Consider the following 22,350-nt stretch of genomic DNA (forward strand, 5'->3'; position numbering starts at 1 on the left):
TTTATAAACAAGAGAAAGTAGACATATACATGTTGGTAAATGCTAACTACACATATTCACATAGAGACACAGTGTAATCTCTGAGCCCAATATACAGAGAAAGGAGGGAAAATCTAGAATTCTAGGCACAACTGCACACGGGTCTAGAAGGCTCCAGCTCTCGGCCCAGCCCAGGGAACGAGGTTAGGTTTCCCCACAAAGCTCTGTGGTGTTGGTTCCAGTTTGTGGAGACAAAAAGGGCTGAAAAGAAAAGGGTAAGAGCTTCGTTTCTCATTGTATTCTGTGTAAGGTATTAACCCACAATAAGGTAATAACCATGGAGTAAAGAAACCTCAAAAACTGAGAGAGGAAAAAATATGAAAGCAACTTGCTCAAAGGGATTGAAGACAAAAGAAAAAGTTGGAATCTGTCAGTGTTTTGTATTAGTCATCACCTTCATCCCCCTCCCCTTCTTCACCTTCATCATCATCTTCATCTTCTTCGCCTTCATCCTCATCCCCCTCCTCATCCAAGTCTTCCAGTTCTTCTTCTTCATCATCATCTTCTTTTTTGTCTCTTTCCCCTTCTTCATCATTCATATCTGGAAGCAAGTAGTACCGCAGCGGGTCCGGCCAGATGTCATCCTTGATGACCTCGCCAGCTCATCCACGCCGGCGCCCAGGTGAGTGGTCGGCGCCCAGGTGAGTGGTCGGCACCCAGGTGAGTGGCCGGCGCCCAGGTGAGTGGTCGGTGAACCAGGTGAAGAAGCTCCCGGGCTCCTCATGGGCTGCTTCCTGCTGGCTTTTTTCTGTTTGACTTGATCGCTTTGGCAGGTCCTTTCTGATTTTCTATTTGATCTCAGAGGATGTTGAGGAAGGATCCCCACTCTTGCTCAGATGGCATTCTTTGGCATTTTTTGTCAAAATAGAAATCTACTCTGTAACCAGAATTAATAGCTTCAAATTCTGTCACCTACACCCTGGTAAGATAAGGCAGTGCCTCCTCATCCTTCTCCCCAGCAGTGCAGACATTTGCAGATGGTTGACGAATGTTGTTACCCCAAAATTTGGGATTTTGGCAATCAGTTCTGACCTCTTCTGAAAAAATGGGTTTGTTATATTTCTGTTCTACTTTCAAAATCTCCTCACTGGCTTGTTCATTAAGTTTATTTCATTCTGTAATTCATTGATATGTTCAATTTCTTCTTGTTCTTTTACTCCCTTGGCCAGATCCTGAGAGGTCCCTGGAACGTCTGTCTTCAGGCCTAGAGCCTATCTGGGCTTCTTCGTTTGAGGCTGTCTAAAATGGACTTTTTTCTTTTTTTAAATTTCCCCCAGTAGATATTTCTTGTTTTTTTTTTTCCTCAACTTAAACTCATGAACACATAGAGATTTAAATTTTATGAGAAAAAATATTTAAAGATATTCAACTTCAAATATTGGCGAACATTATAAATTAAAAAATTAGAAGTACTATAAAAATTACAACAGGATATGCTCAAAAGTGTAGTTCATAATAATACAGAAAGTGGTAATGAAATATACATCATCAACCAGATAAGCTTTTTATACTGACATGACCAGAATTGTTCAGTGACTTAATTAGGACCCTCTCTATTCTACTACAGGGAAAAGCTGCTCAGGTTTTATTAGAACATATCAAGATAATTAAACCAAGGATGATACTGAAATCCTCAAATTAAACCACAGTTGCCATGACTGGATCAGCTTAAATTGGCCTTGTGTGCCTACTTCTCAGGTTAACTTTTCTGTATATGTTTCTGTGCAAACATTCTTCATATTAAAGTGAGATCAAATGAAGCTCTCAGAAGCTCAAAACCCAGTGGTTGGTGAGGTGCGTTTGGCTCACAGTCTAACAACCCAACAACTGCAGGGAAATCCTGAGTCCATTTGCAATCATCACCTGCCCAGAATCTAGCCCAGCTGTGACAGACCTGCTGCATCTGGCCAGGAGCTGCCAAACTACACAAAAGGAGGCGGGGGCGGGGGAGTCACAGGGGCTTGGCTAAATTCCAAGGCTAAATGAGAAAGAAATTGGAAGATAGGAGAAATTGAAAGAGCGGTATAATAAGCAGATATATTAAACTGATTTTGACAGCCTTGTAGTTAAGAATAGTGTGAAGCCACACTTGTGAGTGCTGACTGAAGTCACTGGTGAAGCTGTGCTTCCAGCAAACACATAACTCGCCTGAGTATACTGGCAAATACAATGGAAAACTTAAGTGGTGCTTTGATTAATAAAATTTCTACTGAAACTTGCAATGAGTATTACAGAACAAATTTATTGAGGGTATTTCCGTTTCCTGCCATAGATTCTCAGGAATATATCAAAGGAAAAGAAAATGGTTCCCAAAAGATGAGCTTGAAAAACCCAGATTAACATAGCAGATAAAATATGTTGTGTAATTCAAATAGAATCTCAATTCCTCTGGTAGCAAATATATTGCACAGCATATTTCACTTTTTTTTTCATTGAGCTGAAGATTTGATACTTCAGATTGCACATTTCTTTGGAACTAGAATAATTCTTGGCTCATAAGATTATTTCAAAGTACATTTTTCCTTACACTATATTCTTTCAATAGCACAGAGAATCATGTTGTATAACACTGCTGTAGCACTGGTAATCTTAAATACCATTAGCAGCATTTATAAGTTAATATGGTCAAAGTGCTTATGATTATTATGGAGGAAAATGATATTGGAAATTGATTCAACAGCTAAATAAGTATATATGAAACACAACCTTGGGTTCATATAATTTATTGCTATCATAAGTAGATGGGCTTTCAAAAATGTCTTGGCAGTTATAGTTATGTCTGAGAAGGGTTGAAATGTAAGTAAATCACATTTTGAAGCTATGCATCTCACTCAGAATGTCAGCTATCAGAATAATTTGTTCACTTTCTGTTCCGTATTCAATGACCTCATTATCCAAAAACTGAAGCTAAAATTTCACCATCTCTTCAAAATGTCTCAAGTATGCATGATAAAATGCATAATTTAAAACCATAAAGGCATATTACACTCTTAAAAGCTTACGAAGTTAAGTGTACAAATATTGAAGTATTCCTAAACATTTTCCTTTTACTATACAATACACATACATTGAACAAAAAGAAACTTCAGTGGCCAGCAATATATCTTGATGGTATCTATCTTTACTTTTTCAAATGTGAAACATGTCTTTTGTCTATTAAAGTTTCTCTATAACATATAAAACTGCTCTGTAAAACAATTTTTTTCTTTAGAAATCTCTTTTGAAATTGCTGTAACTTCATTTCAATGTCTGCCTTCACAATTTTGGGAAAGAGTGTGATAAGAATATGCATGTTATACTCATCCGGAGTGACTCCAACGCTGCCAGCAAACCACGCTCATTTCAGTGGACATAATGTTTCATTGCTGAGACAACTATTACACATGTTTCCATTACCATATCTCAAGGCAGCAAAATAGTTCTCAAGGATGAAGCAGACTATCATCACCAGAAAAATAACAAGTGCATTTTCATTTTCATGTCCCAGTAACTAAAACAAAATATATAATACACAAGGTATGTGGTGGAATAGGAAATAAAATTCTTTTTATTTTACACTTGAGGCACGTATATATGCACAAAAGTGAGTTAAGCAATGTCATTACTATAAAGCTGCATTATCATCGAAACCTTGGGGAAATGTAAACTCCCAGAAAAGAGATAACTTCATTACTAGTTTCAATAAACCCTGAGATTTGATTTCATATTAGTTATCATTTTGTTCATTTTTAAGTTATTGCATTTTACGTATTTGAAAGGTACAGAGAGAAAGAGCTTTTCTATCCATTGATTCACCACATAGGACAGCCAGGGCTGTGCCAGGCCAAATCCAGTATCCCAAAGCTTTGCCTGTTTCTCCCTCATGACTGGTAGAGACCCAAGTACCTGAGTCATCATCTATTCCCTTGCAAGATGTGCATTTGCAGGAGGATAGATTGGAGGGGAGGCAGGACTTACTCCCAAGCACCCCAACATGGCATGTGGGTACCCCAAGTAGTACTTTAACCCACTAGGATGATACTCTTTCCCCTAGGGTTGCTTGTTCTTAATATAGTTACCAACCCTTTGCAAGCATTTCTTTCATCCCTTTGTGTCCAAAGACAATGAGATCAGCAGAGCAGAATGTTGAAGAATCAGAGCTGGCCAATATCTGTACTCACAGACCTTCCTCTAACGACTTTCCCTTCTATCATTTGCTGTATTATTATACACCACATCAGGTTTTTAACAAATTAGACATTTTTTCCTAGATGTTCCAATATATCCAGTGGGCATATCACTTTACAAAGTCCTGCACTAAAGTCTAGGATATACTCGGTGGATTGTTAGAACACCCCTTGCAAAAGACTGTGCAGAAGTAGGTGCTGTGACCCAGCAATGTAAATAGCCTCTTTGGAAACTTGCATCCTTTATCAGAGTGTGAGAAATCAAGTCGCACTTGTGCCCCCAGTCCAGCTCCTGCTGGATATCCTGGGGGCAACGGCAGATGATTACTCAAAGAATGTTCTTGCAACCCCATTGGAGGCCTGATAAGTTTCTGGCATTGGTTTGGTCCTGCTTTGGCTGTTGTGCTTCAGGAATGAACCAATGGTTGGAAGTCTCTTTCTCTCTCTCTTTTTCTCTCTCTCTCATTCTCTCTCTCTACCTCTCTCCCTTCCTTCCTCCTTCAGAGAAGTGAATTTTGAAAAAAAAGAAGAAAGAGAGAAAGAGAAAGAAAGAAAGAAAGAAAGAAAGAAAGAAAGAAAGAAAGAAAGAAAGAAAGAAAGAAAGAAAGAAAGAAAGAAAGAAAGAAAGAAAATACAAATGGTGCAGTGGTGCAGTTTAGCAATATTTCAGAGGATATATGTTAATTAGTAATAATGTTCATAATCAGGTACAAGCAATAAATTTCTGTCAGCACGACCAAAATAAAGTTATTTTCCTATATGTTTCAGGGATGAAAATGTTTGAAATGGAACGGCTTCTTGACACAACTATTGATCTTAGTTTGAAAAGGGTCGAGGCATATACAGCTTATCTTAAGAAAAAAAAAATGTAGGAGGGTAGATTCAGAATCAAGTGAGTCCCTTTCAACAGAAGTGTTCCCAGAGTTTCTTCTGTACTCTGAGTGTTTCAGCAAACTGGATTACCCTAACCCCTGTAACCCATGTGAAAACCAGACTGCTGTTTTTCAGTCTGCCTACACACAAATCACTGTGTAGTACGGCCTTGAGAGCTTAGCCTTAAATCACCAACTAGTATTAGGACCATCAAGTGAGTCCACAGCACCTAGGCCAACTTGGAGAGAAGTCATACATCCATAATCATGGTCATGAACAAATCTCTTTATTCTGCATAGCTGCACAGATATTGTGTCAGCCAACTGACAACATAGCCCCACCAAGGAACTCACAAATACTAGGAGGAAAGATTTTGTAAGTAGCAAGTACTTCTTTCAGGAGAATGCTGGGACCACAGTGTAGTTAGAATAGTACAACTATCACCACACAGACTGCATACTGCATACTCTTTATTTCATGGAATGTTTTTATGGTAGCACTCTAGAGAGGTAAGCATCCTGTAAATTTTACTGAGAAATTCTAAGCAGCGACGTGTGGTGCAATGTATTCATGATGAAAGCAGCTGACTTTCTGAGTTCACTAAGAATTGTGAGGCTTCTGAATCTGCCCCAGCATCAAGACAAGATTCTTCTGCTTCACACATCCTACTCAGCGCCGTTGCTGCCCACCCCTTTCGTTATCATCAGCCAAGCTCCAGAGCTTTGCCTGCATTTGTAGGAAGGACAACATTCAGAGACAGCTTCAGTAAATAGTCTATGGCAGACTAATGGAGAACAGCTGCATTCCAAAGTTATTTCTTTATGATGAGCTAATAAAGGATAGTTTGTTCACAGGCTGAAATGAAGTGTGAAAACATCTGAATCTTTGAAACATAGCCACAGATGACAGCGAAACAGCCACCCCAAGAAGATTTGGGACATATTACAATTTATGCCACTGTGACTCACTCTTTATGAAAACAACGCATGAATACAGAAGCAAATAATACTCATTTAACATTTATTAAACACTTGTTGTTTACCAAGGTCTGCACTAAACTTTAGGGATGATTATCACTCTCCTACATCAACTCACATCCTGTTTACTAATTAAATTTTAGTAGAATTATGCTAAAACGGTATTGTTACATTGCTTTTTGGTTTCAATCTGAGGGCTGAAATGCTGAAAAAAGAAGAATAAGAACACAGCAAGTGTACTGCCATTAAAATTCACAGTTACCATGTCAATAAGCGCCAAGGAGAGGATGTGATGATAACATAAGTGTTTCTGATAAAATCTAGTCTGTTTTTCTCCACACTTCACATTCTCTGGCTTAACAACCTTTCATATTACTTTTAGCATACGTTTCTGATATTTATATTGTGATTGTCAATTTAAAATTCTTTTTAAGCAGTTTTATTTGTGCCAATACGACTAATTTCCAGACCTACATTCATTTCTCTAAACCACAAAACTTTTTGTGGATATCTGCTTCCCACTTATCTTTTCATTCTCTTTATGTTCACACTTGGTGTCCTGAGATAAACGAACACATAGCATTCCTAGGTTTCAGCATCTGGAAACTTCCAATAATAATATTACCTTCTCACTGGGCCATTGATGAACTTGAACTTTCTCTCCTACTGCCACATGCTTGTGGAACAGTATAGTATGGAATTAATAGCACAGCACTGTTTGTGTTCTGTTCTCCCTGGATGTGGAAAAAAAAGCAATGATAATAAAGTCAACAGATGTTTGCTAGGTTTCTCATTCTGAAAATGTTACAACTACCAAAAGAAAAATAAAATACAATTTTTATGATCATATATACCCATACTTAAACTGAGTAGAGTTCATATTTTAATTATGATACAACAGTCTTCTTTTTCAATATTTATTTTATTTTTATTGCAAAATCAGATATATAGAGAGAAGAGGAGAGCACAGAGGAAGACCTTTGGTCCGATGATTCACTCCCAAGTGACCAGAACAGCCATAGCTAGCTGATCCAGAGCCAGGAGCCAGGAACTCTTCCAGGTCTACCACACTGGTACAGCGTCCAAAGGCTTTAGAACTGGTGCCTAAAAGGGATTCTGGTACTTTCAAAATGAGAACTTTAGCCACTAGACCACCGCATCGGGCCCAATAGTCTTCTTTATAATAACCAATATATTAATTATATCTTACAAATTTTGTCATCTAGTGTGCAGCTGAAGACAGTAGGAAAATACCTGTATAAAACTTCGCAGGAAATCTTCATGCCTGAAAGCCTCACAAGACAGTTTTAAGCCACACAAAAAAGAACATGTTGATGAAAAATCTCTTAGGAAATCTGGTGTCTATTTTGTGGATATTGTGAAAATTATTTGTTCCTATACAAATCAATCCACTTGTGTAGAAAAAAAAAATTCTGTTTTCTACTTAACATTAATCATGTAAATTACTACCTACTAAATTTTAAATTCCTAGACATATTTCCCAGAACCCGGTTTTTACCAAAGGTTGCATTCAAGATTACCTTCATAAATAATGAAGATAATAATGAGTCATGTTACCAGGTGGTAGAGTTGTACTTTGGGGTCCTAATCTTCTTTTTTTAAAGATTTATTTATTTTTATTGGAAAGTCAGATATGCAGAGAGGAGGAGAGACAGAGAGGAAGATCTTCATCCATTGATTCACTCCCCAAGTGAGTACAACAGCCGGTGCTGTGCTGATCCGAAGCCAGGAACTTACTCCAGATTTCCCACGTGAGTGCAGCGTCCCAAGGCATTGGGCCATCCTCGACTGCTTTCCCAGGCCACAAGCAGGGAGCTGGATGGGAAGTGGAGCTGCCGGGATTAGAACCGGCACCCATATGGGATCCCGGGGCATTCAAGGTGAGGACTTTAGCCGCTAGGCCACGCTGCCGGGCCCTCGGTCCTACTCTTCTAGCAGGAATATTTATTTTGAAAAGTGTCTCTGGAGCAGAGTACCAGAGCAATCTATTAGTTTCCTAAGAAATTAAAATGACTGTTTTGAGAAAGCTCATTCAAGCCATGAGAAAACAAAAATGTAACAATGAATCCAGGAAAATACAGGAGCAAAACTGTGAGTACCTGTGGAATTATACAGCAGATGAAATATCTCTGCGTTTGTACCATCCCCATCTTTCAAATAAATAAGTAAAACTAAAAATATCACAAAACTAATAAGTTACAAAGCTAAAAATCACAAAAATTGAAGTAACAAATGAAACGGCTTTAAGAGTGGACTCAAGTGAAGCAGAAAAAATGACGATGAGCTTAAGCAGATTGAAAGGAATTATAGAAAGGGGAAAGAAAGGAAGAAAACCCATATGATAAATAAGGCCTGTTCAAAACACCCAAGTATTAAGGAAGAAAAAGCAGTAATAAAGTTAGAAAAATGAAAGCATTGCTTAAACAAATGATTGAGAGAATCCCAAATTTTTAGGAGATACACAAAATCCAAGAAGTTCTAAATTTATCAAACAAAATATATTTTTTAATTCCTATGGTGTTTTAAAATTTGCTATTCACATAAGATGAACAAATTTCAAGTATTTTATATGCACATGTTTACGAGAATTATGATATTCCTCCACTCCTCCTCTCCCCCCAAAAAACCTTCCCTCACTCCCATCCTTCCTTCTTTTTCTTTATTTTATTTAAGAAGTCTGCCTAGCCTAAGGTTTTCAGGGTTTCCCTTAAGTTTTCCTCTAGTAAGTTAATGGTAACAGCCTTACGTTTAGATCTATGATCCATTTTCAGTCCATTTTTAATAAGGTGTAAGGTAGGGGCCTTGCTACATACTTCTGCAGGAGAAGATCCAATTTTCAAAGCACCGTTGGTTGAAGAGACTGTCCTTGCTCTGGAAATTGATTTTAGCTCAATTCTGAAAGATTAGTTGGTTAGACTTATGGACTAATTTCTGGGATGTTTATTCTGTTCTGTTGGTCTACATGTCTGTTTTTGGCTTGGGTTTTGTTTTTCTTTTTTGTCTTGTTTTGTTCTGTTTGTTTAGCCTGCACCAATCTGCTTTGATACAACTGCCCTAAAGTGTGTATTGAAATCTAGTATTGCGATGCCTCTGGCTTTGTCTTCATTGCTTAAGATTGCTTTAACTATTTCAAGTCTCTACGTTTCCATATGAACTAAGCATTGTTACTGTTTTTAGATACGAGCAAAATGTCATTGCACTTTGAATTGGATTTCACTGCCTTAATAAATTGTGTAGGTAACATGGACGTTATGATTATATTGATTTTTCACTATATGAACATGGAAGTTCGTTCCATGTTCTTGTGTCTTTCATTCTTTAATGTTTTACATTTTTATTATAGAGATCGCCAACCTGCTTCAATAAATTTATTCCAAGATGTTTACATTTTTGTAGTTATGGTGAATGATACTGAGTTCACAAGTTCTTTCTCAGCCATGGAACAGTCTCTCCAAAAAAGAGTGATGAGTTTTCATGCTGATTTTATATCCCACAACTTTTCCAAACGTTAATGAGTTCTAGTAGTGAAGTCTTTTGGTTTCTCCCCATATAGGATCATACTATCCAGAAACAATGTTAACTTGACTTCTTCTTTTCCAATTTGTATCACTTCAACTTCTTTTTCCTTGCCTACTAGCTCTGGCTAAAATTTATATTACTATAGTAAATAGCAAGGGTAAGAACAAGTATCCTTGTCTGGTTATGGATCTGAGTAGAAATGAATCCAACTTTTCTCCATTTTGTATGATTCTGGCTATTGCTTTTTCAAATATCACCTTGTTGTGTCGAGGAATGTTTCTTCTATACATAATTTACTCATTTTTTTAACATGAAAGGATGCTGTATTTGTTGAATGTTTCCTCTACATCTATTGAGATAATCAAAGGATTCAAAGGATTTTTTATATCTTCAATTTATAATGCAATGTTTCACACTTATTGATTTGCATATGGTCAACATAAATCCCATTTTGTCTAAATTAATAATATTTTTGATGTCTTATTGTATTTATTTAGCTAATATTTTCTGAGGATTATTGCATTAATGATCATCAAGGATATGGGCCTATAATCCTCTTTCTATATTGGATCATTTTATGATTTTTGAATTCAGATGATGATAGCCTCATTGGGAGGAACCCTCTTTTTCAGTTGTTTTGAAAAGTACCATAAAAATTCAAATCTATTCTTTTGGATGAGTCTGGTAGTATTCAGCAATAAAGCCATCTGATCTTGGTATTTTTTGTTGCTGTTGGGAATGTCTTCATTTTGTCTTAGTGATTGGTCTATTTAAACTGTATGTGTCTTCATCATTTAATTTGGCATATTGTATGGGTCCAGAAATCATGCATTTCTGTCTACTGCTGTATAACTGTTGGAAGTAATTCCTAAAGACTTTCTTATTTCTGTGACATCCATTGTTACATCTGTTATTACCTTTCATCTGCTCTTATTGCCTTGGGTCTTCTCCCTCTTGTGACATTGTAGGTAACACACTGCAGCCCAAGAAATTACAGCATGATATGTTCCAAGTGCTGTCAGAAAAAAAAAGACAACAAAAACAGCAAATATGGAATTATATTTCTGGCATAATTGTACTTATCAAGATATAAGCAATGAAACTATGAAACAAGAAAAAAAACACTAAGTGAAATGCTCCATATGAAATTATAAAATAATTATTAAATTGTGCAGTTTTATTTTTCATATAACCTCAAAGGCACAGTCAAAAAGAGCAAAGAGAATTAAGTGAAATTTCATCAAAATAAAAAACTGAACATCAAATAAAGCAATTATGAGAGTAACTATTTCTGAACTATATGTTTAATAAACAAGCTAATATTTAGAAGATAAAGCACTTAAAAGTGCCCAATAGTAGAATATTTTTTAAATGCAAATCTAATTTTTTTTTTTGCTTTCAAACAGGATCCAAATATATATACATTAAAAGGAGACATGCAATGTCAATGAGAATAGGAAATATGAGTGGTATCACCAATCATCCGGAAAATATAAATAAAACCTACAGTTAGTTATGACATTATGTTTATGGCTTCTCAGTTATCAAAAAGAGAATTGTGGCAATTTGGTGAGTGAACTAGAGCATGGAAGATGTACTCTCTCTCTTTCCTGTCCCTCTCCCGCCTCTCTGTAAAACTGCCTTCAAGTAAACAGATACTTTTTGGTAAATAAATACTATATATTTTTAAAGATTTATTTTATTTTTATTGAAAAGTGAGATACAGAGAGGAGGAGAGACAGAGAGGAAGATCTTTTGTTCACTGATTCACTTCCCAAGTGATCACAACGGCTGGACCTGAGCCAGTCTGAAGCCAGGAGCTTCTTCTGGGTCTCCCATGCAGGTGCAGGGTCCCAAGGCTTTGGACTGTGCTCTATTGTTTTCCCAGGACACAAGCAGGGGGCTGGATGGGAAGCAGGACCACCAGAATTAGAACCGGCATCCATATGGGATCCTGGACTGTGTAGGGTGAGGACATCAGCCACTTGACTACTATGCCAGAAGCCCACTAAATTTTTTTAAAAATCAGAAAATAATATTCACCCCAAGTAACTCATTAGGAAGTTAAAATAATTCAGACAAAATATTACAATAACTTTGGACTTTCCTTTTTTAATTGAATGATTGATTAATTTATTACTTTTTATTATTTTATAATACAGTTCCTAGACTCTGGTATTTCCTTGCCCCATCCTCAAATCCCACCCCCCCTGATTTTCCCTATATGATTGTAGTAATATTGTCTTTTATAAACAATCATAAGCCATCATTTTGTTATGTAAGTGCATGCTGACATTGTAGGTATGGACAGTGGCAGAGTATAACATCCTATTGTCAAGACATATTTAAAGTTTCTTTGGGACTCCATCTTTGATTTGGAAGCAGAGATGCACACAGCATTATATTTTCACATCTGGATAGGATAGTCACTACTACACAGTTATTAGGTCCCCTTAAATAAAAGCCATTAAAAATCAATATCAGGAAGAAAAATAGAAAATTTACAACATCAAATTAAATGAAATGCTACAAAATGACCAATGTGTCACTGAAGAAGTGAAAATCAAAAACCTTGAAGAAAATTATGCCTCTTTATGACCTATGTCTCACTGAAGAAATTAATAAGAAAAATTGGAGAGAAATAAAAATAAATACACCAAAACCCATGAGATACAACAAAATTGGTATTGAGATGGACATTTCTGATATCAGGTGCTCACAAACAGGGAAATATTTAAAATAAATCATTTAATACCTAAGACATCAACAAGAATATTTGATTACATCAGTTTCCTCAAACTCATCAGACTCATGGAATGAGGATTATATTTGCAGTTTCTGTTGGTTGTCAAGAGTTTATTCGCAGTTCCCATGGTTTCCACTGTATCATTTTGCTTGTCAACTTAGTTTACTTTTGATATCTTAAAATCAAGAGAAATTGACATAGCACATATTTAGGTGTCTTACAAAGATTAACAATTATGATAATAAGAGTCTTGCACGTCAGTATTTTTTGTAAACATTATTTCAAAGATGATATGATCTTGAGTAGAGAGAATGAACGCACTTTTGAAAGTTAATTATTAAAAAGTCTTCAGCACAGAGCCATAATCAAGCATGAAGTATTCACAGCCACATCTTCATTTAATAATGTGGTTATCCAGAAAAAAAGAGAAAAGGAACTTACTATTATCATTTAAAAAAATTAGCAAATGAAGTATGTAATAACGGGACAAATAAGTTCATTTTTGAAAAAAACAACAAAATGTTGGTAAAATTTTAGATTGAAGTGAACCTCTTCCACTGCTCTGTTTAATGTAAAGTAAAACATAGCATCAAGTACCAAATTCTTTAATAATGTCATTTTAGTTTATGTTGGAATTATTGTTTACTATTTTCATATAGCCTTATTTTTATATTTTGTTGTTACTACATCATCCTTAGTAGATATCATCCAACACAATCACCAGAAACTGTTAACATTAAAAAAATTTCGTCCCTGGACCAGCTCACATGCTGGGACTCTATATGGTCACTGGTTCTTATCCCAGCTGCTCCACTTCCCATCCAGGTCCCTGCTTGTAGTCTGGAGAAGCAGTCAAGGATGGCCCAAAGCCTTGGAACCCTGCTCCCACATGGGAGACCCAGAAGAGGCTCCTGGCATATGGCTTCAGATTGGCTCAGCTATGGCTCTTGCAGCCACTTGGGGAGTGAATCAATGAACAGAAGATCTTCCTCTCTGTCTTTCCTCTCTGTGTATCTGACTTTCTAATAAAATAAAATAAATATTTTTAAAAATTGGTCGCTAAAGTAATGTTTTTTGTTACCAGAAATTTTTGTTAGCAATTTTGTTATAATATCTCTACTAAGCTTAATATAGAAATAAAAAGCCGGGAATTGGTTGCAGACAATAACTTGTTTGCAAAATGAACAGATGAACCAGGTTAATAGGGAGAGAAAAGGGAAGGGAAATCACCTCTTAAGACTGGTTTCGGACGAAGCCTGCCTCTTGAAAGGAGACAGGGAGAAACAACAAAGCTTGGAGGAAGGGTCTTGAAATTTTAAGTGTTCCCTGACCCTCTGCTTGTTGGGTGGGAAAAGCTAAAATCTTCCCTATTGGTGGTCTCTTAACCACTTAGGAAATGGCTGGGTAATTTCTGTCCTTTCCATTTGAAATTGTGGCAAAGACTTCAGTGCATGTGGATGGTCTCATTTTTTTTTTTTTAATTATACAAAGGTGATTGGAAAAGCTATTCTTTCTCTTATTTAAGGATGTTGCTTTTCTGGCCATTTGCCTTCAATTTTAATGATCAATTCAGCCACATCATTATAGTGATAGAACAATTTCCAAAAAATGGCTTAATAAGAATTTATGAAGATTACTTGGCACCAAAAGTAGGCTTATATTCAAAATACCTTATCATATTCCAGAATGTAAGAGTAGAATCACAACGTAGCTTTCACTAAGTTCCTAACATCAGCATAGCTAGTTTTTAATCAGAAGACAAGTGCTATTCAAAGAAAAATGTTGATAAGCATATTGTTAAACAAAATTACTATTCATGTCTTTTTTTGGGGGGGGTAATACCCTATCAATTCTAAATACCTAGTTCATTTAAGTTGCTTTTCTTTCCTCCATAGAAAGCACTTTGTTTTTCTATGGGAATTTTGTTATCTCCTGTGACAAAACAGTCATCCAAGGGGGATGGGGCGAGAGGGACTAATCTGTTAGAAAGGCCAAAGGGGAAAAGAGAACGATATAATTGACTCAAGAGACAGCATGCTTTACAGAAAATAAATCAGTTAAGTCATAATGCTAGATGAAGCAGCAGAAACAGAGTTTGTGCCAAATGGATTTAAAAGACAATGTGAGACCCGACACGGTGGCCTAGCGGTTAAACTCCTGGCCTTGGACATACCAGGATCCCATATGGGCGCCAGTTCTAATCCCGGGAGCTCCATTTCCTAACCAGCTCCTTGCTTGTGGCCTGAGAAAGCAGTTGAGGACGGCCTAAAGCCTTGGGTCCCTGCACCCACGTGGGAGACTTGGAAGAGGTTCCTGGCTCCTGGCTTCAGATCAGTGCAGCACCAGCTGTTGCACTCACTTGGGGATTGACGGAAGATCTTCCTCTCTGTATATATGATTTTGTAATAAAAATAAATAAATCTTTAAAAAAAAGACAATGTGAGCAGAGAAAGAAAGCGCATAGGGGAATTTTTGGATTCAAGCAAAAAGAGAAATAAAAGATCTATAGTTTGATAATGCAGGTGAGAAGAAAGAAATCTTGTTACATTCTTAAGAAGGGAGAAATAATGACCTTCTTTTGTTGATATGAATAATTCCAAGGGAGGATAACTGATCATTCAGAGGAGACAGAGTTAATATTGAATCCAAGAAGTAATGATCATAACGTCTTAAAACCTAACCCCAAAAGTAACCCTGAATGTTGAAATCCTAAAGTATCAAGATCCTTAAGAGTAAAATAACAACTCCCAAATATTAAAATCCAAAAATTAAAGTCATGAAAGCCAAAGCCTTAAAATTCTCATGAAAAGAATGCAGTACTAAAGTAGAATATAAAGCAAAATCCTGGGAAAAAGGTTAGCCATGTGATGCAAGAATTTCAAAAGCTTCTCTTTAGAAATGCTTGACTAGTCAAGGTTGCAGTTCTCTCTGATGAAATTTGCGGAGTTTACTGAATAAAAGTCACATTTTCTGGGAAGCAGTTGGAAAAGTAGGTAACATGATCAAAATGTATACCCTAAAATCAATAAGATACAAAGAATAGGGTTGTTCAGTCCCTAGCATGGTTGTGTGTGGTTTCTGTCAAATGTGCAGTCTTTCAGGAATGTGTGCAAAATAAAATTCTGTGTACTCCAAACAACATGCAACCATGACACAGATTTGGGAAAACTTAATAGAAAATTTCAAAAAAAAAAAAAAAAAAACCCTGTACCACATAGAAAATGAAACAGGCTCCAATTCTGTAAGAGAATGTTCAAAAAAAAAAAAAAGAGTGATTCATTACAAGATCTCAAAATATTATTACTGCTTTGTGTTAGCAATTCTTATGTTCATGACATTGTTTAAATGTTGAATTCTTGTTACGGGTGCTATGTTTTACCTTTTATTTTTTCACTATTTTAAGTTGTCAGCATTGATTTTCTGTCCATTGTTCTGCATTATTGCACTATTTTTGCTTTGAGTCATTTCCAACATGTGAGGTACAAATTCTGTAAGCACTGCTGGGTAACTCTAATTCATTTTATTCATTTTTGTTGCGAAGTTTGTACTGAAAGTACATTATAGTAGCACTGTCATTGTGTGTAAGCATTGTGCATGCAAAAATGCTGACACTTGAAGAAACATGCCAAAATCTGTGAAAGATAAAATTTCATGGAATCTCAGCATTTTGAGTACCTAGCACATACAATAGTAATCCTTCATTATTTTTAATAATTTCATAAAACGGCTAAGGTTGCCCACTACAGTATTTCATCTGTCTCGGGTTAGAGAGCTATTTTGAAAGACTTTATCTGAAAGTCATAGTGCAGAGAAGGGAAGAAGAACAGAGAAAGAGAAAGGAAGGGAGGGGAGAGAAGACAGAGCTTTTGCTGGAAGTCCTCAAATGGTTACGTAAACCAAGGCTAGCTTAGTCTGGGGCTACAGACTTCGGCAGATCTTTTACGTGAATGACAGGAAGCCAAGTATCTGAACCGTCTCCACTGCCTTCTCTGGAACTTCATCAAGAAGCTGGATTTGAAGTGGAATAGTTCACACGCAGCATTCAGTGAGTTTAACTCACCACACCACAATGCTTACATATCTGTTAGTTTTGACCTGTATCTGAATATGCCTAGTCTGCAACTGTTATACCCATATAATTATTGTGGGTATATTTTAGTGTATACATGTAAAATATTCCTTGTTGCATGTCATTGTTATTGTGCGTATCTTTTGACAAAATATTTAGGTAATATTCCACATTTTTTGTTTTTCAAAAATGTTTCAAAATATAAATACATAACTTCTAAGTAACTGAAATTACTTTATCTAAAATCATATTGTTAGCACTTAGATCTTTCAAGATCTTAGATGATATGGATTGTGGAATTTAGGAATTTTAATCTGCAGGGGATTAGACATTCAGGGTTATAATATTAGAAATGTGTCTTTGGAGATTATGAACCCAAGCTGAGATTTGATATACTTTGAGAAAAGTGGTGCTTACAGATGAGGAAAATAGAATTAGGACTCAATAATAAAACATGAAAGCAGTAAAACATAGTATATTGAAGGTGTAAATGCAAGAATGATAGAAATCAAAATTCTATGAAAAAATGGCTTTGCCAAATTTATCAGATTCTAATGGCTCCTTATAACAACCCTGTTTACCTTCTTCGAGAACAATCTTGCACCATAATGTTAGTTAACACAACAGAATGGGCAGTTGGCACAGCAGCCTTGTCGTCACTTGGAATAACTGTGGGGAGTGACTCCGACACAGGCCCTGAAGGCCCCATCATTCTGGACTTGGTACTGTTTCAAATATCTGTTCCCCTACATCTTGGCTTCCTTAAGATTTGCGTGCCTACAGGTTGTAATTTTGCTGTCTGCCAATCTGCTATAATTTCATTACCCTGTTCCCACCAATTCACTGTAACTTCATGGTGCTGTGCCTGACAACTCCACCCACCAGTCACATGTAGACCCTCCCCCTCATCTCTGCACACTTACCAATCCGCTGCGGCTTGGGTAATCCTATCCACCAATCTCTCAAGGCCCTGGGATCGCCACTCCCACCACAAGAAAGGCACGCCCCAGCGTGCTTGTCTCTCCGCTCTCTCTCTCTCCTTCTCTCCCCAATCCTAGTGGAATGAAAGACCTCCTAGGTTTTTTGCTGTGTCTGGTATTCTGGTTTACTGTGAACTTGGCAGTGCGAAACTACTCACACATAGCCCTTATCAAGTATCTGGCTTTCAATCTCTCTTCAGTTCCCAATTCCAGTTCCCTGTTAATGTGCAACCCAGGAAGCACCAGGCATTGACACAAGTAATAGAGTCGTTGCCAATCAAATGGGCAATGTGGATAGAACTCCAGACCCCTAGCCTGCATCTGGTCCAGCCTTAGTTGGTGAGAGAATTTGGGAAATGAACCAGCAAACAGATACTATCTTCTTCTCCCTCTCTCTCTCTCTCTCTCTCTCTCTGTTTTTCTCAACATCGCTCCCCCTCTCTCTTCCACATTAAATAATGATGATAATAATAATAATAAATACAAGGCACTTAAAAATTATGGAAAATTCACATTTTGTTTTGCTTCTATTTTCTCTGTAATGTTTGAAGTCATTTTATATTGCAGTTTAAAGGTATGAGCCATTTCTATGTCTTTAGTATGTCACTCAAGAAAACCTGAAGACTCAAGTCATTACACAACACATGCATATACATAAAAGGGCACATGTATATTTTTAAATGTTTATGAGTGCAATGAACATCTTTTGGTTAATTATTGGTTGTAGTCTTTTCTGGTGTTCCTGATCAACTAAGGCCTTTTTACTTTTTACTTGTTGAATTCTTTATTGAGTAGAACATTAAGCCATTGACTATAATGTAAATTAAAGATGTTATTTCAGAAAAGGCAAAAAATAGTCAGGAGAATGAGGGAGAGTAAGAGGAGTTAAGAGGGACAAGGGAGGGAAGGAATTGAAAGGGAGTTTTTATATTGCAGTTGTGTTAATGAACTACATTAAATCTGTTGTCTTTGCATTGATACCACATCAAGGTGAGATTTGTATTGCAATTATGCACTTCCAGTGACCCTGAGTATATCATATACTAATGAATTTAAGAGTATTTAAGGAAGATATTTAATTTGGTAAAAGAACAAGCAAAAAATGGATTTCAAAAAACATTCTAAAATTTTAAGCTTACCTTACAATTCTATTTTTCACAAACTTGTTTTAAAAATTTATTGATTTTTATTGGAAAGTCAGATATACAGAGAGGAGGAGAGACAGAGAGGAAGATCTTCCGTCCAATGGTTCACTCCCCAAGCGGCCACAATGGCTGGAGCTGAGCCAATCTGAAGCCGGGAACCAGGAGCTCTTCCAAATCTCCCACATGGGTGCAGGGTCCCAAGGCCTTGGGCCATCCTTGACTGCTTTCCCAGGCCCAAGCATGGAGCTGGACGGGAAGCAGGGCCACTGGGATTAGTACTGGCACCCATGTGGGATCCTGGTGCTTGCAAGTGAGGACTTTAACCACTACACTATTGTGCCGGGCCCTCCACAAACTTTTTAAAGTACTCTTATATCTATATAAGGTAATCTGAAATTGTAGCAATTTGTAAGAATTTGCCAATTTCAGCCATCAGGGCTTGGGTTTGCCAGCTCTCTATGAAGAGCAGAATAGTGTTTAGGCTGAATCGATTCAAAGTGGGGGTTGAAAATTAGGCTTACATGAATTCAGGACTCTGTAAGACCTATATTAATCACAAAAGCTGGTACTAGTAACAATCTATTAACACATAAGACAATAAAAAGCTTGCTTCCCTCACTCTTTGCAATGAAATTTTTTAAAAAAGTCATGCTGCCCAAATTACAGTCTCATACTTATCCCTGCCATATGCAAGTGTAACATTTGAGTTTTTATTACTCTGCATAGTTATACCACCAGAGCACTTTGTGGAAAACCATCACTCCTGAAACACCAAAAAAGCCAGTTTACATCACTTTCCTTAAAATGTATTAATGAGAATTTGTATGAAATGACGTCTAAAGCAAATTCTTCCACAGAGAAACCATTAACAAGCAAGGGAAGTGTGACAAGGAGAGACAGAGTCCCCCTTCAGCCTGCATTGTTTTACAGACTAGCTTTAGTCTATCTCTAAGCTCTGAGGCTCGGGAGTACAAAAATTATCTTTGACTTTTTCCTGCCAGCAATCAAGTGAGTTAGACTTCTGTATTGTGCAAGTTAGTGATAGAACACACACACACACACACACACACACATATATTAATATCTATGTCTGTATCTCTCTCTCTCTCTCTCTCTCTCTATATATATATATATATATATATATATATATGGCTCAAGCAGACTAAATGCTGCCCTTTCAAGGAGAAAACAAAGTTGTAAACCACATAGAAACTGGATAATGGATTCACACGCCTGCAAATTCAAATAAGATTGGCAACAACATCTAGTGTCACAATCATTATAGAGAATGTCTCCGAAAAAAATACTCTGCATATATGTGTAAAAGCAATGTAGCTATAAATATTAGAAAAAAACAAGCCTTTATATGTGAAACCATCAGGTGACTCCTAAGGATTTCCTAATCTAGACTGATCAGCTAGAGGCTTTTACATTTGAAGTTACATAAAAGAATTTATAAGAAAAAAAAAGCACTACTGGTATATCGAGAAATCAAAACTATGAAGGTTTCGATTAGAAAAACTCAGCAAGTTGGATGCAGATTAGACACCTCTAGAGAGAAGTGATAAATCAAAAATAGAAGTGAAGGAATTGCCAAAAATATAATACTGAGAGAAAAAGAGCTAGGAAAGAGAATCCGAGGCGTTGTAAAATGACAAAAATCACCATGTATGTTAAAACATTCCTGAAGGAGATACTAAGCAAGAACGTGGGGGTGGAGGAGGGGGGCAAAAACTAGATAACAGCTAAGAGATAGTAAAATTTGCAAAATATTTATAACTGATAAAGACTAAATTTTAAAAAAATCTGAACATTTTACAAAGAAAAGGCAGAACAACAAAGCAAGAAATTGTCGAAAATGTGAACCACAGATTAATTCAGAACTAAATTCAATATAGGGCAAAAACCAGAAAAAATAGACTTTGAGAACCCCTTGTGTGTGTTAATTAGTTCATTTTACTGTAAACGGGCACATGCATACACACGTATGTGCACACACAAACCATTTGTTCTTAAAAGTGTCCATGTTTTCAATATAATCCAGTTCATAAATTCCATTCTTTGCAAAAACATATTGGAGAGAAAAAGCTAATACGCAGAATAAAAACAGAGGTCATTTCATGACATTATCTCCCACCAAACACTTGCTTTCAGTACAAACATGGAAAATTCCATAAAGGGAGAGGATTATCCATTTTTTTTTTTTGATGTGGTAACCTACAGAGTTGAAGTACGAACTTCCAAAAAAAATACAAAACTATGACACATTTAATTGATTTTTAGAAGTAAAGAGCAGATAGGTTAATTATAGCTTTAATTTATAAAAGTGCTTTCAAAGTTAAAACTTCAAACCCCTATAAAAATTGTACAATTATTGTAGATAGAAGCTACTTTGTTAGAGCTGAATGTTTTAATTTTCAACTCATAATTATAAACCCAATTAAATATGTGGTAGTGACACAAAGAAAAAATATCCTAGTGTGAAGAAAAAGCGGTAATGAGAATGCATGAGGAGTTTGTGTTTAAGTGACACAAATGTACATATAAATACACAATGTCTATAAGTATATAAACATGTACAATATACTGATTTTTAAATTTTAATTCAAGGCAAGACATGAGGAATTAAAAGCAGCAATTATTTGAAATGAGTTGCTAGTCATACATTTTCATTCATCTAGCTACACGAATTTATAATGTCATAAAACATTGTAAATATATAGTATAATGAAAAAGCAACATCACAGCAGTGGGATTAGAATTATATTTCTTGTTGCCAGTGCAATGGCTCAACCAGTTAATCTCTACCTCCAAGAACCAGCATCTCATATGGGTACAGGTTTGTGTCCCAGCTGCTCCAATTCCCAGCCAGCCCCCTGCTTGTGGCCTTCAAAAGTAGCAGAAGATGGCCCAACGCCTTGGAACCCTGCACCCATGTGGAAGACATGGAAGAAGCTTCTGACTCCTAACTTTGGATTGGCTCAGCTCCAGCCATTGTGGCAATTTAAGGAGTGAACCAGCAGACTGAAGATTTTTCTCTCTGTATCTCATTCTCTCTGTAAAATCCGCCTTTCCAATAAAATAAATAAATATTTAAAAAATTCTGTGTCTTCATTATCATGGAGATTTACAGATAAAAAACAACCCCAATCCAAAAATATTCATATCAGATATATTCTTAGTCCATCTCTGCATTCTTTTCTCAACAGCTGACGTCACCTAATCTTATCCTCAAGGTATTTTCTGCCTTCTGTCCTCCAAATCAATCTCAATACGAGATAGTAAAAATTGAACATAAGAAGTTAGAATTTCAAGTTCATGTGCTCAATTTTCAGTCCTGACTCATTCAGAACCTGTCTATATCCCTCAGGTAAGAGGGGGTTGGCTCCCATTCAACCCAAAGCTCAGTTATTTTTTGAGTTAACAGCTGCTTTTCTCACAGATAGAACTCTAGATGGACTTAGAATTGTTCCTCTTCAAGTTCCTAAAGAATAATCAGCATGACTGATGAATAATAACTCATTTACATGAACCATGGTGTATAATAATCTCACTTCTTGGAACAACCTGTTACATGTGTTCATATGTCAAACCATTCTTCAACTACACTTGAACTATTTCCAGCACAGAAATTTGCTTTTATTTATCTGTGTATCCCAAGTTCCTGATTCATAGTAGGCTTCCAATAACACTTACTAAAGGAAATGTCTACTACACATTGAATAAATGTAATTTCAGATCACTTTGATATTTAGAGGTTTACTGTTTGAATTCCCCTAAATTCTTATATGCTGACAATCAGAAACTGAGTTGTA

General features: G+C 36.4%; 1 pseudogene; it reads right to left on the minus strand.

Moving 5' to 3' along the window:
* Positions 1 to 422: 422 nt before the first annotated feature.
* LOC101522679 (protein SET-like) lies at positions 423 to 17,119 on the minus strand (annotated as a pseudogene).
* Positions 17,120 to 22,350: the final 5,231 nt, after the last annotated feature.

The sequence above is a fragment of the Ochotona princeps genome, chromosome 9 (genome assembly GCF_030435755.1).
Source record: "Ochotona princeps isolate mOchPri1 chromosome 9, mOchPri1.hap1, whole genome shotgun sequence".
Lineage (NCBI taxonomy): Eukaryota > Metazoa > Chordata > Mammalia > Lagomorpha > Ochotonidae > Ochotona > Ochotona princeps.